Here is an 8,630-nt window from a genome sequence, read left to right on the forward strand (position 1 = left end):
CAGAGTAGGTAGACAAAACAATTCCTTTTCCAGCTTGATACCAAGGACAATTTTTACATGTTTCAGGCCCAAAAGCATAAACAACAGTGGACTGAAGAGAGAAAACAAGAAGGATGTGACTTCATAATCTGAAGCTATAATTGGACAATTAACTCCAATATCGGTCGCTCCCGCCATAGCTATGGGGGAAGGTGACGGCTGGGGCGGACGTGTCTCTGGTGAGGTCCCTGCCGGTGAAGGAGGAGGGAGGTGGGCTTTGGCAGCCATGGACACCGCCAACACCTGTGCTCTCTCCCCTCCGGCCACAGCTTCAGCCACTGCAGTCCCGGCTCCCCCTCCACAGCCACCACTGCTGCAACCATGGACATCTGCTCCAGCTGCGCCCCCCCCTCACATCCCTGCTCACTCTTGGGTGGGCAGGGTCAGGGGACAGCCAGTGTGTGCAGCCAATGGCACCACCCCTAGGGGTGGAGCTGGGGGGCAGAGCCTTCTACTGAGAGGCCGGAGAGGGGACCTCCCATGGAGGGAGTGGTGCCTCTCCCACTCTCAGGCCCGTGAGTTTCCATAGCAACATCGCACGCCGCGGAGCTGCCTCAGGAGATGACATCATCGAAGCGAGCAAGCCCCCATCCCGGGTCCCACAGCAGTGTAAGTCGTGCTTGGCAATTTCTAGTACTGAGATTGGTCAAAGCAGATCTACCACAGCAGACTCAACAGACTAAGACAGCACTTGCTCAGGTAGCTCTTCCGAAGAGGAAGATGAAATCACAGCTGCCCTGAGCAGACGAAAGAAGGGAAAGATAGCCAGAAGGGCCATAAGAGAATGCAGCCCAATAGCCAGACTTTCTAGGTCAAAAAAAGAAACAAGAGATGAACCAGTTCTGCAAGCCCCGTTACAGCAAGCAGTCAGAAAACGAGCCAATATATGTAAAGATTCCATACTTCCTTATTGACTTGGAACAGTGGAAAACTACTGTGGGGAAATATAAAGAGAACCCAGATAAAGTGCCCACATTAGAAGAAAGAGCAATTAACTCACAAAACCCTGACTGGGCTGATTTGAACTCTATGTTAGACATATTACTCGATCCCACTGAGAGACAAATAGTTAATAAAACTATTACAAAGTCGGTAGAGGCAAGTATAGCAAATGGGTTGATCCAAGACACAGTTACAGAGGTATTCCCATTAGAAAACCTGGGATGGAATGTGAATTTTGCAGAACATATGGCAAAGTTAAAAGGATATCAAAATCTTGTAGTATATGGGTTAAGACATGTCCCTAAAGCTCTAAACTGGTCAAAGCTTTACAAAGTAAAGCAAAATGATGATGAATAACCCACTGATTTTTTAAATAGGTTAAGAGAAACTGACATCAAATATACAGATCTAGATCCTGAGTCACCTCATGGGAAAGCACATCTAGTTCTCTTGTTTATGGGTCAAGTTACAAATGATATAAAAAGAAAGCTGCAAAAGATAGACTGAGTTTGAGACATAGATAGATTGCTAGAAGTGGCCTGGAAGGTATTTCGAGCCAGGGGCTCAAATGAAAGAGTTAGACACCAACCTAGTAAGAAGGCGACTCAGGAAAAGTTGTCCAAGGAAACTTCCCCCGTGGAGAGAGATTAGTGTGCCTGTTGTAAAAAATGGGGACATTGGAAGAATGACTGTCCAGTGTTGAAGCAAAAATCCTCAATTCCCCAACTCCCAGTAGAACAAATCTCATGCTCAGAATGATGGGGACTGAAGGCTTCTCCCCCAGCAGAGCCTTCGGTTATAGCTAAGCTAGAGAAAGATAACATTGAATTTTTAATAAATACTGGAACAGCATATTCTGTAATAAATACCTTAAAAGAAAAACTAAGTTAAGATACTGTACATGTTGTTGGGGTAACTGGGGTAAGCAAAACACGGCCTTTCTTCCAACCTTTAAAATTAAAACTGGGGAAGCACTGGGTAACCCATCAATTCCTTTATATGCCTATTTCCCTTAAACCATTGCTGGGGAGGGATTTGTTAGAGAAATTGGAAACAGAACTTAAATTTAAAAAGGGAAAGAGTGTATGAGTTGTAATTCCTGAATCTAAATTTGTTGAAGTTGCTGCACTTTTTATATAGGACAAATGTGGTGAAATCCTCCCTGAAGTTGAGAATGTGGTAAATCCAATAGTGTGGGCCACTGATATCCCAGGAAGATCCAAACAGGCAGAACCAGTGAGTATTGCACTCAAACTAGGAGCCACACCAGTAAGGCAAAACCAATATCCTTTGAAATTAGAGACCTGTAAGGGATTGGTATCTGTAACTGAAAAATTCCTCCAACATGTTTTTTTTGGTGCAGTGTGAGTCCAAATTCAACACCCTTATATTAGATGTTCAGAAAGAGATAATAAGAATTATCTATTAGTACAGGATTTAAGAGCAATTAACAAAATTACAGAAGACATACACCCAGTGGTAGCCAATCCCTACACCCCTTTTGTTGTAATGCATTAAGGAACATGGTATTATCCAGAGAGATATACCCACTGAGCTGCAGAGTGGTTAGTCCCTTCCCTTGACTCCTCCCTTGTAATGTTTTCCTATTGGTTGTAATCTGTAACCCTTCCCCCTTTCCCCTCCCTTCAAAAAGCAGCGCCGGGCCAGTCTCTTCCTCTTTTCTGCATCGGATCCCCTGAATAAAGCCGGGACCTCGTCCCAGGAAGAGAAGAGCCTTGTTTTTACCTCTAATCCTTGCTATTTAGATATAACTCCCCCCTCTTGTGGACTGTGGCTAGGCGGAACCCGGCCCTGGGGGAGCAGGGGGACTAAAATAGCACCCTTTGACCACACTGACAGACGAATTAGGGTGGTTTGCTGTTGTAGACCTGAACGGTGCCTTTTTCTGCATTCCTGTGCACAAAAACAGCCAAGAGTTCTTTGCTTTTGAGTGGGAAAATCCCAAAGCAGGGAGGAAAAGCCAACTTACTTGGACAGTTTTACCCCAAGATTTCAAAAATAGCCCAACAATATTTGGAAATCAGCTAGCAAAGGAATTAGAAGACTGGAAAAGACAAGATCCAGAGGGAGTTATTCCTCAATATGTGGATGACATCCTGATTACAGCTAGAACCAGGGATGACTGTATTAAATTTACCATAAGTCTATTAAACTTCTTGGGGCTGAGTGGATACAGAGTCTCTAAAGATAAGGCACAAATTGCTAAAGAATCAGTAGTTTACTTGGGACTTGAGATCTTCCATGGACACCGACAGCTCAGCAAAGAATGGAAAGAAGCCATCTGTCGATTCCCACAGCCCCATACCATGAGAAAGATGCAAGCTTTCCTGGGAATGGTAGGTTGGTATTGTTTGTGGACAGCAAATTATGGACTGCTGGTAAAACCCCTATATGGAGCATTAAAAGCAGCCAAAAAAGGAATTATCATATGAACTGAAAACACTAGAACAGCTTTTAAACAGCTGAAACACTCTCTAATGTCAGCTCCAGCACTGGACTGCCAGACTTAACCTTTTGAACGTTTTACATATGAGAGACTGAATGTAGCTTTGGGGGTACTAGCACAGCGCCTCGGGAACCAACGGAGGGCTGTGGCTTACTTTTCACAACAGCTAACAATGTTGCCCAAGGCTGGCCAGGGTGCCTGAAGGCCATGACGGCCACGACGGCCACTGTTATCTTGATCCAGGAGGCCCGAAAACTCACTCTTGGGTGACAGATTGTCGAGTATGTACCCGATGCCATAGCAGTTGTGCTCAAACAAAAGGGGAGACATTGGCTGTCTGGCAACCGGATGCTTAAATACCAATCACTGTTATTAGAACAGGATGATGTTACCTTGAAAACAACTTCTGTTGTTAACCCTGCCATGTTTCTGTCCTCCACCTTAATGATGTGCCTGAGCATGACTGTTTGCAGACAATTGAAGAGGTCTGTTCCAGCTGACCAGACATGAAAGATGTTCCCCTAGAAAATCCAGATTGGGAGCTTTTTAGAGATGGAAGCAGCTTCATGAGAAATGGTAAGTGAATGACAGACTATGCAGTGACCACGTGGGACAAGGTGATTGAGGCAAAGGCCCAGCCAGGAGATGTGTCATCACAGAAAGCTGAACTGATTGCACTGATGAAAGCCCTAAACCTGAGTGAAGGAAAGAAGGTAAATATATGGACTGACTCTAAATATGCATTTAGTGTTGTCCATGCCCATGGAGCTATCTGGAAGGAGTGAGGACTTCTGATCACTCAAGGTTATCAAATCAAACATGCTGAACAAACACTTGCCCTCTTAGAGAGCATTAAAAACCCACAGAAGTAGCTATCATGCGTTGTAAAGGTCACCAGAAAGCGAAAACCTCTCCAGAATTGGGAAATCACTTTGCTGATAAAGCAGCAAGAGGAATTGCAGAAAAAGGATTTTGTGAATTACTTGGGATCTTGTGATAGATTGGCATTTAATAAAAAAAGTAAGAAACACCTACAGAAGTTAAGGCTCCTGGAGGCTGATGGGAGTTTTTCTCCTGGCCAATAACTGGCCATTTCTGAGAACTGACAGTAGTTTTGACCATTGAAAAGTGAGATCAACCTGTGAACACCACCCTTTAAAACCTAAGCTCGGGAATTTCTGTTTCTCTTTGGTTTCCAGCTGTAAGAGGTAACAGAACTCCGGTTCAGCCCCCTCTCCCCAGGCCAGACAAGGCCACGGGAGGAGCGGGGGGTAGCCAGAGTTCTGCGGCTCCCGGGCGGGGGATGGAGACTGTGAAGTGACAAGACCCCCTTCCCAGAGGGGCTGAGCCCCTCGGGAAGCCCCCTGAGCCCTGTGCAGCGGAGCTGCTGTGCCAGGCCGGTCCCTGGCTCATCTGGAATTTCTGCCGCTGCTGGGTTTCACCAGAGACTGCCGAGTAAAGGGAAGAGAAGCCATTGGTCTGCGGCGTACTGCTTCTGAGTGATAGCCTGGCTGCTGAAATACTCGCCACCCTCCCCCAGCACAGCCACCAAAAATCTATTGCAAACAGCCCCAGCCGCTGCCCTGGCAGAGATCACGTGACCATCCACAATACTTGGACGATATTTTAACTTTTTCACTACCCAGATGAGACCTGCAGATTTAATCCTTTTTCCAGAGAAAAGAAAGCAGAAGTGATCAACATGTACAGAGACAACATGAACTATCAGAGTTAGTGAAAAAAGAATTAAGCTTCAGATGAGAAAAGAAAAAGGAGATGCCTTAATAAGCTGAAATATTCTTTTGTTAAAGCTATAGAGATGGACAATAATGTTCTGAAAAAACTCCTTTAATTCATGAAAGACTATTTTGGGGGGAATGAAGTATTTCAAAGTGTGGATCTGAGCAAAAGTAATTCATTGCTGAAGCTGAGCAGATAGTGTAGTAGTTGTGATCTCATGAAATGCTGGAACAGAAAAAAAGAAGTAAGAGTTGATAGAGATACTTGGCCCCTAAGAAAAAACAAGAAACCCTCTGTTCCCAGAAATGATCACAGAGATATATGAAGAGAACTTTTGCCTTTGAATTACTCATCCTTAAAATGACACCACTTGAATTCATGGCCCATGAACACACCTTAGAGTAGTGTGAACTGGGAGGAGAAGACTGATGGCAGAGTTTTCCGGGCGGTTGGCATCAGAAAAATAGAAAACCATGAAAAAATGGTTTTCTTGTGAAAAACTCTCTATAGAACGACAAAAAAGAACTTCTTTTTTCTCTACAGAGACTGATGAAAAGGCTACTATATAGCTGGGACTGCTTTAACCACCAAGTTTTGTCTCTATGTTGTCAATTAGACAAGAGAATGGTTGAGTGGTAGAGAAAAAGAGTTTCTGGAAGTTTTATTCTGATTTCTTATCCTTGTAGTTTTATTAATAAACTTTCTTTATTACTTTTAAGTTTTAAGTATGTTTTGCCCTTCTCCTAATCCATATCTCACAGCATAAAATAAGTTATCTAGTGATTTTTTAACTAGTGCTTTAAAACCACGACAGATCTGCATACACCTTATAGACCCCAAGCCACTGGTAAAGTTGAACGTATGAATGGAACCCTTAAAACAAATTAGCAAAATTTGTCAGGAAACATCCATGACATGGGTTCAAGTCTTGCCTATAGCTTTACTGAGAATCTGCATACAACCAAGGCGGAGGGATAATATCAGTCATTATGTAATACTGTATGGCAGTCCAGATCAGATTCTGCATATCCCAGGTGAAATTCACATGAAGGGGAAACTTGATTTGCAGAGATATCTAATGTCTTTAATTCCCACTTTGCAGACACTCCAGAATTACATCGTGCTATCCAGACCTCTGGGAAATGGAAAAATAGAAACTTCCACAGATGCTGAAGGGCTCAATCTGAAGCCTTGGAAAGAGCTTGGGTTAATGTAATGATAAAGGTACACAAACATTAAGTAGAAAAATTATAAACTTATGTTCCTATAATTGTAAGTAGGAATATGCCTTGAGTAAGTAAGAAATTATATTAGGTAAAATAGTGAGAGGTTTAAGCTGCAAAAATGTGACTTGTAGAGTAGGCTAAGGATCTAGAAGCTATAACAGAGATGTGTGTGGGTACACGACCTATCAGTTTATTGGCTAAAAGACAGATGTAGTGTGGCAGAATTAGGCAAAGGTGATAGATTATTAAGTGGAAAGAAGTTTCGTGTTAACTCTCTATTGGACCAAAATGTTATATATTGCCATGTGAAGAAGAAACCCATGACTACCTGTGAGCTATGGCTGACTTGTTTCTCTCTAAATCTCACGCCTTCAAGACCGATATCTTATCTGGTTTACTTGAGCAATAAATCATCTTATATAGCTGTCCTGGGTTGATTATGATGTTAAATTGTATCCCCATTCGTCCACCTAACCCAGACACAGGTTTTGTATTCTTAAAATTCCATCTAAGAGTAAAAGTGAGTGGAAAAGAAGCACCGAGTCTGTTATCAGAGACTGTACTTGCTCCCCCCCCCCGCATCGGGAGTTTTGACTACAGCACAGACAGACAACAAGGGACAGATTGCCTTGGCTTTCCAACTAGCCAGAGCAGAGAGGTCTTCCTGGACTGTTTTCTTTCCCTTTTTTGAAACGAATTGAACCTGCTCTGGACTGGGGACTCGGGGGAGCACCGGGATCTTGCACCCGTGGACTACCGGGAGCCCAGCCTGGGCAGCGGCATTTTCCAGCGCCAGAGGGACTGATAACAGAGCGAACACCCACAGGAAAGAGACCCTCTGAAGTTTGTCATCTCTTCTGAAGGGCGAGAGGTTTTGTAATGTGATATCATTCATTTTTGTGCTGGGTAGTGCTGTGCCTGTGAAATAAACAGGTTTTTTCCACTTCTCTCAGAGAAATCTCTTCCCGAACCGGTTGGGGGGTGGGAAAAAAAGGGCCATGTGGGTTTGCTTCCCGGGGGGAGCCCCACTGGAGGTTTTCTCCCAAATTTTGCCCTAAACCAGGACATCGAGGGATCACCACAGATTGCTGAGTTAGCAGCCGTTGTCAGAGCTTTTGAGAAATTCCAAGAACCTTTCAATCTGGTGACTGATTCGGCTTATGTGGCTGGAATAGCTATGAGAGCAGAACATGCGTTTCTAAAAGAGGTCTCTAACCCAAATTTATACAAATTGCTTTCTGAATTAGTATATCTTATCTCTCACAGAAAGCAACCTTACTATGTCATGCATGTGAGGGCGCACACAGACCTCCCAGGTGCCATTGCCGAAGGAAACAGGAGGGCAGACGCCTTAGCCGTGCCTGCTGGGGCAGCCAATGTCCCTGACATTTTCACACAAGTGAAATTGTCCCACCAGTTCTTCCACCAAAACGTGCCTGCACTGATGAGAATGTTCAGACTACCCAGAGACCAAGCTAGAGCAATAGTTGCCACCTGTCCTAATTGCCAATCGTTCCAAATACCAGTCGTTAACTCCGGGGTTAACCCCCGAGGACTGAACAACTGCCAGATATGGCAAACTGATGTCACTCACGTCCCGTCCTTCGGGAGAGTCAAATATGTACATGTCTCCGTAGACACCTTCTCTGGTGCAGTGTTTGCCTCAGCCCATGCAGGAGAAAATGCCAAGCACACCATCCGACATTTTCTCCTTGCTTTTGCTACCCTGGGAGTCCCAGAACAAATTAAAACAGACAATGGACCTGCTTACACCTCTCACAAATTAAGAGACTTTTTCAATGAGTGGGGGGTGAAACACACTACGGGCATTCCTCATTCCCCCACAGGGCAATCAATAGCAGAGAGAACCCACCAAAACCTAAAAAGAGTCCTTGATCACCAGCGGGGAGGAACAGAAATCATTCCCCCCACTGAGAGGCTCTGTAAGGCTCTATATGTCATGAACTTTCTAAATTGCTCGCCTACAGAGCCTGACCCCCCTGTAATATGGCACTTCTCTAACTCAACTCATGCCAAACTCACAGAGAAGCCGCCAGTGCTGATCAAGGATCCTGAATCATAACTGACATCGGGACCTTTCCCACTGATTACCTGGGGGAGAGGGTACGCGTGTGTATCCACACCATCAGGACCTAAGTGGCTCCCAGGGAAAAATGTGAAACCTTATTTAGGCCCTACAAACCCTGCACCAGATT

At 44.4% G+C, this 8,630-nt stretch overlaps 1 protein-coding gene across 1 annotated transcript in view; it reads right to left on the reverse strand.

Moving 5' to 3' along the window:
- The window catches only part of LOC148183404 (BDNF/NT-3 growth factors receptor-like), a 596,246-nt gene that overhangs the window by 215,318 nt on the left and 372,298 nt on the right, over nucleotides 1-8,630 (reverse strand).

The sequence above is a fragment of the Pseudopodoces humilis genome, chromosome 12 (genome assembly GCF_049639895.1).
Source record: "Pseudopodoces humilis isolate 2021_Gansu_Grassland_sample_001 chromosome 12, ASM4963989v1, whole genome shotgun sequence".
Classification (NCBI taxonomy): Eukaryota; Metazoa; Chordata; class Aves; order Passeriformes; family Paridae; genus Pseudopodoces; species Pseudopodoces humilis.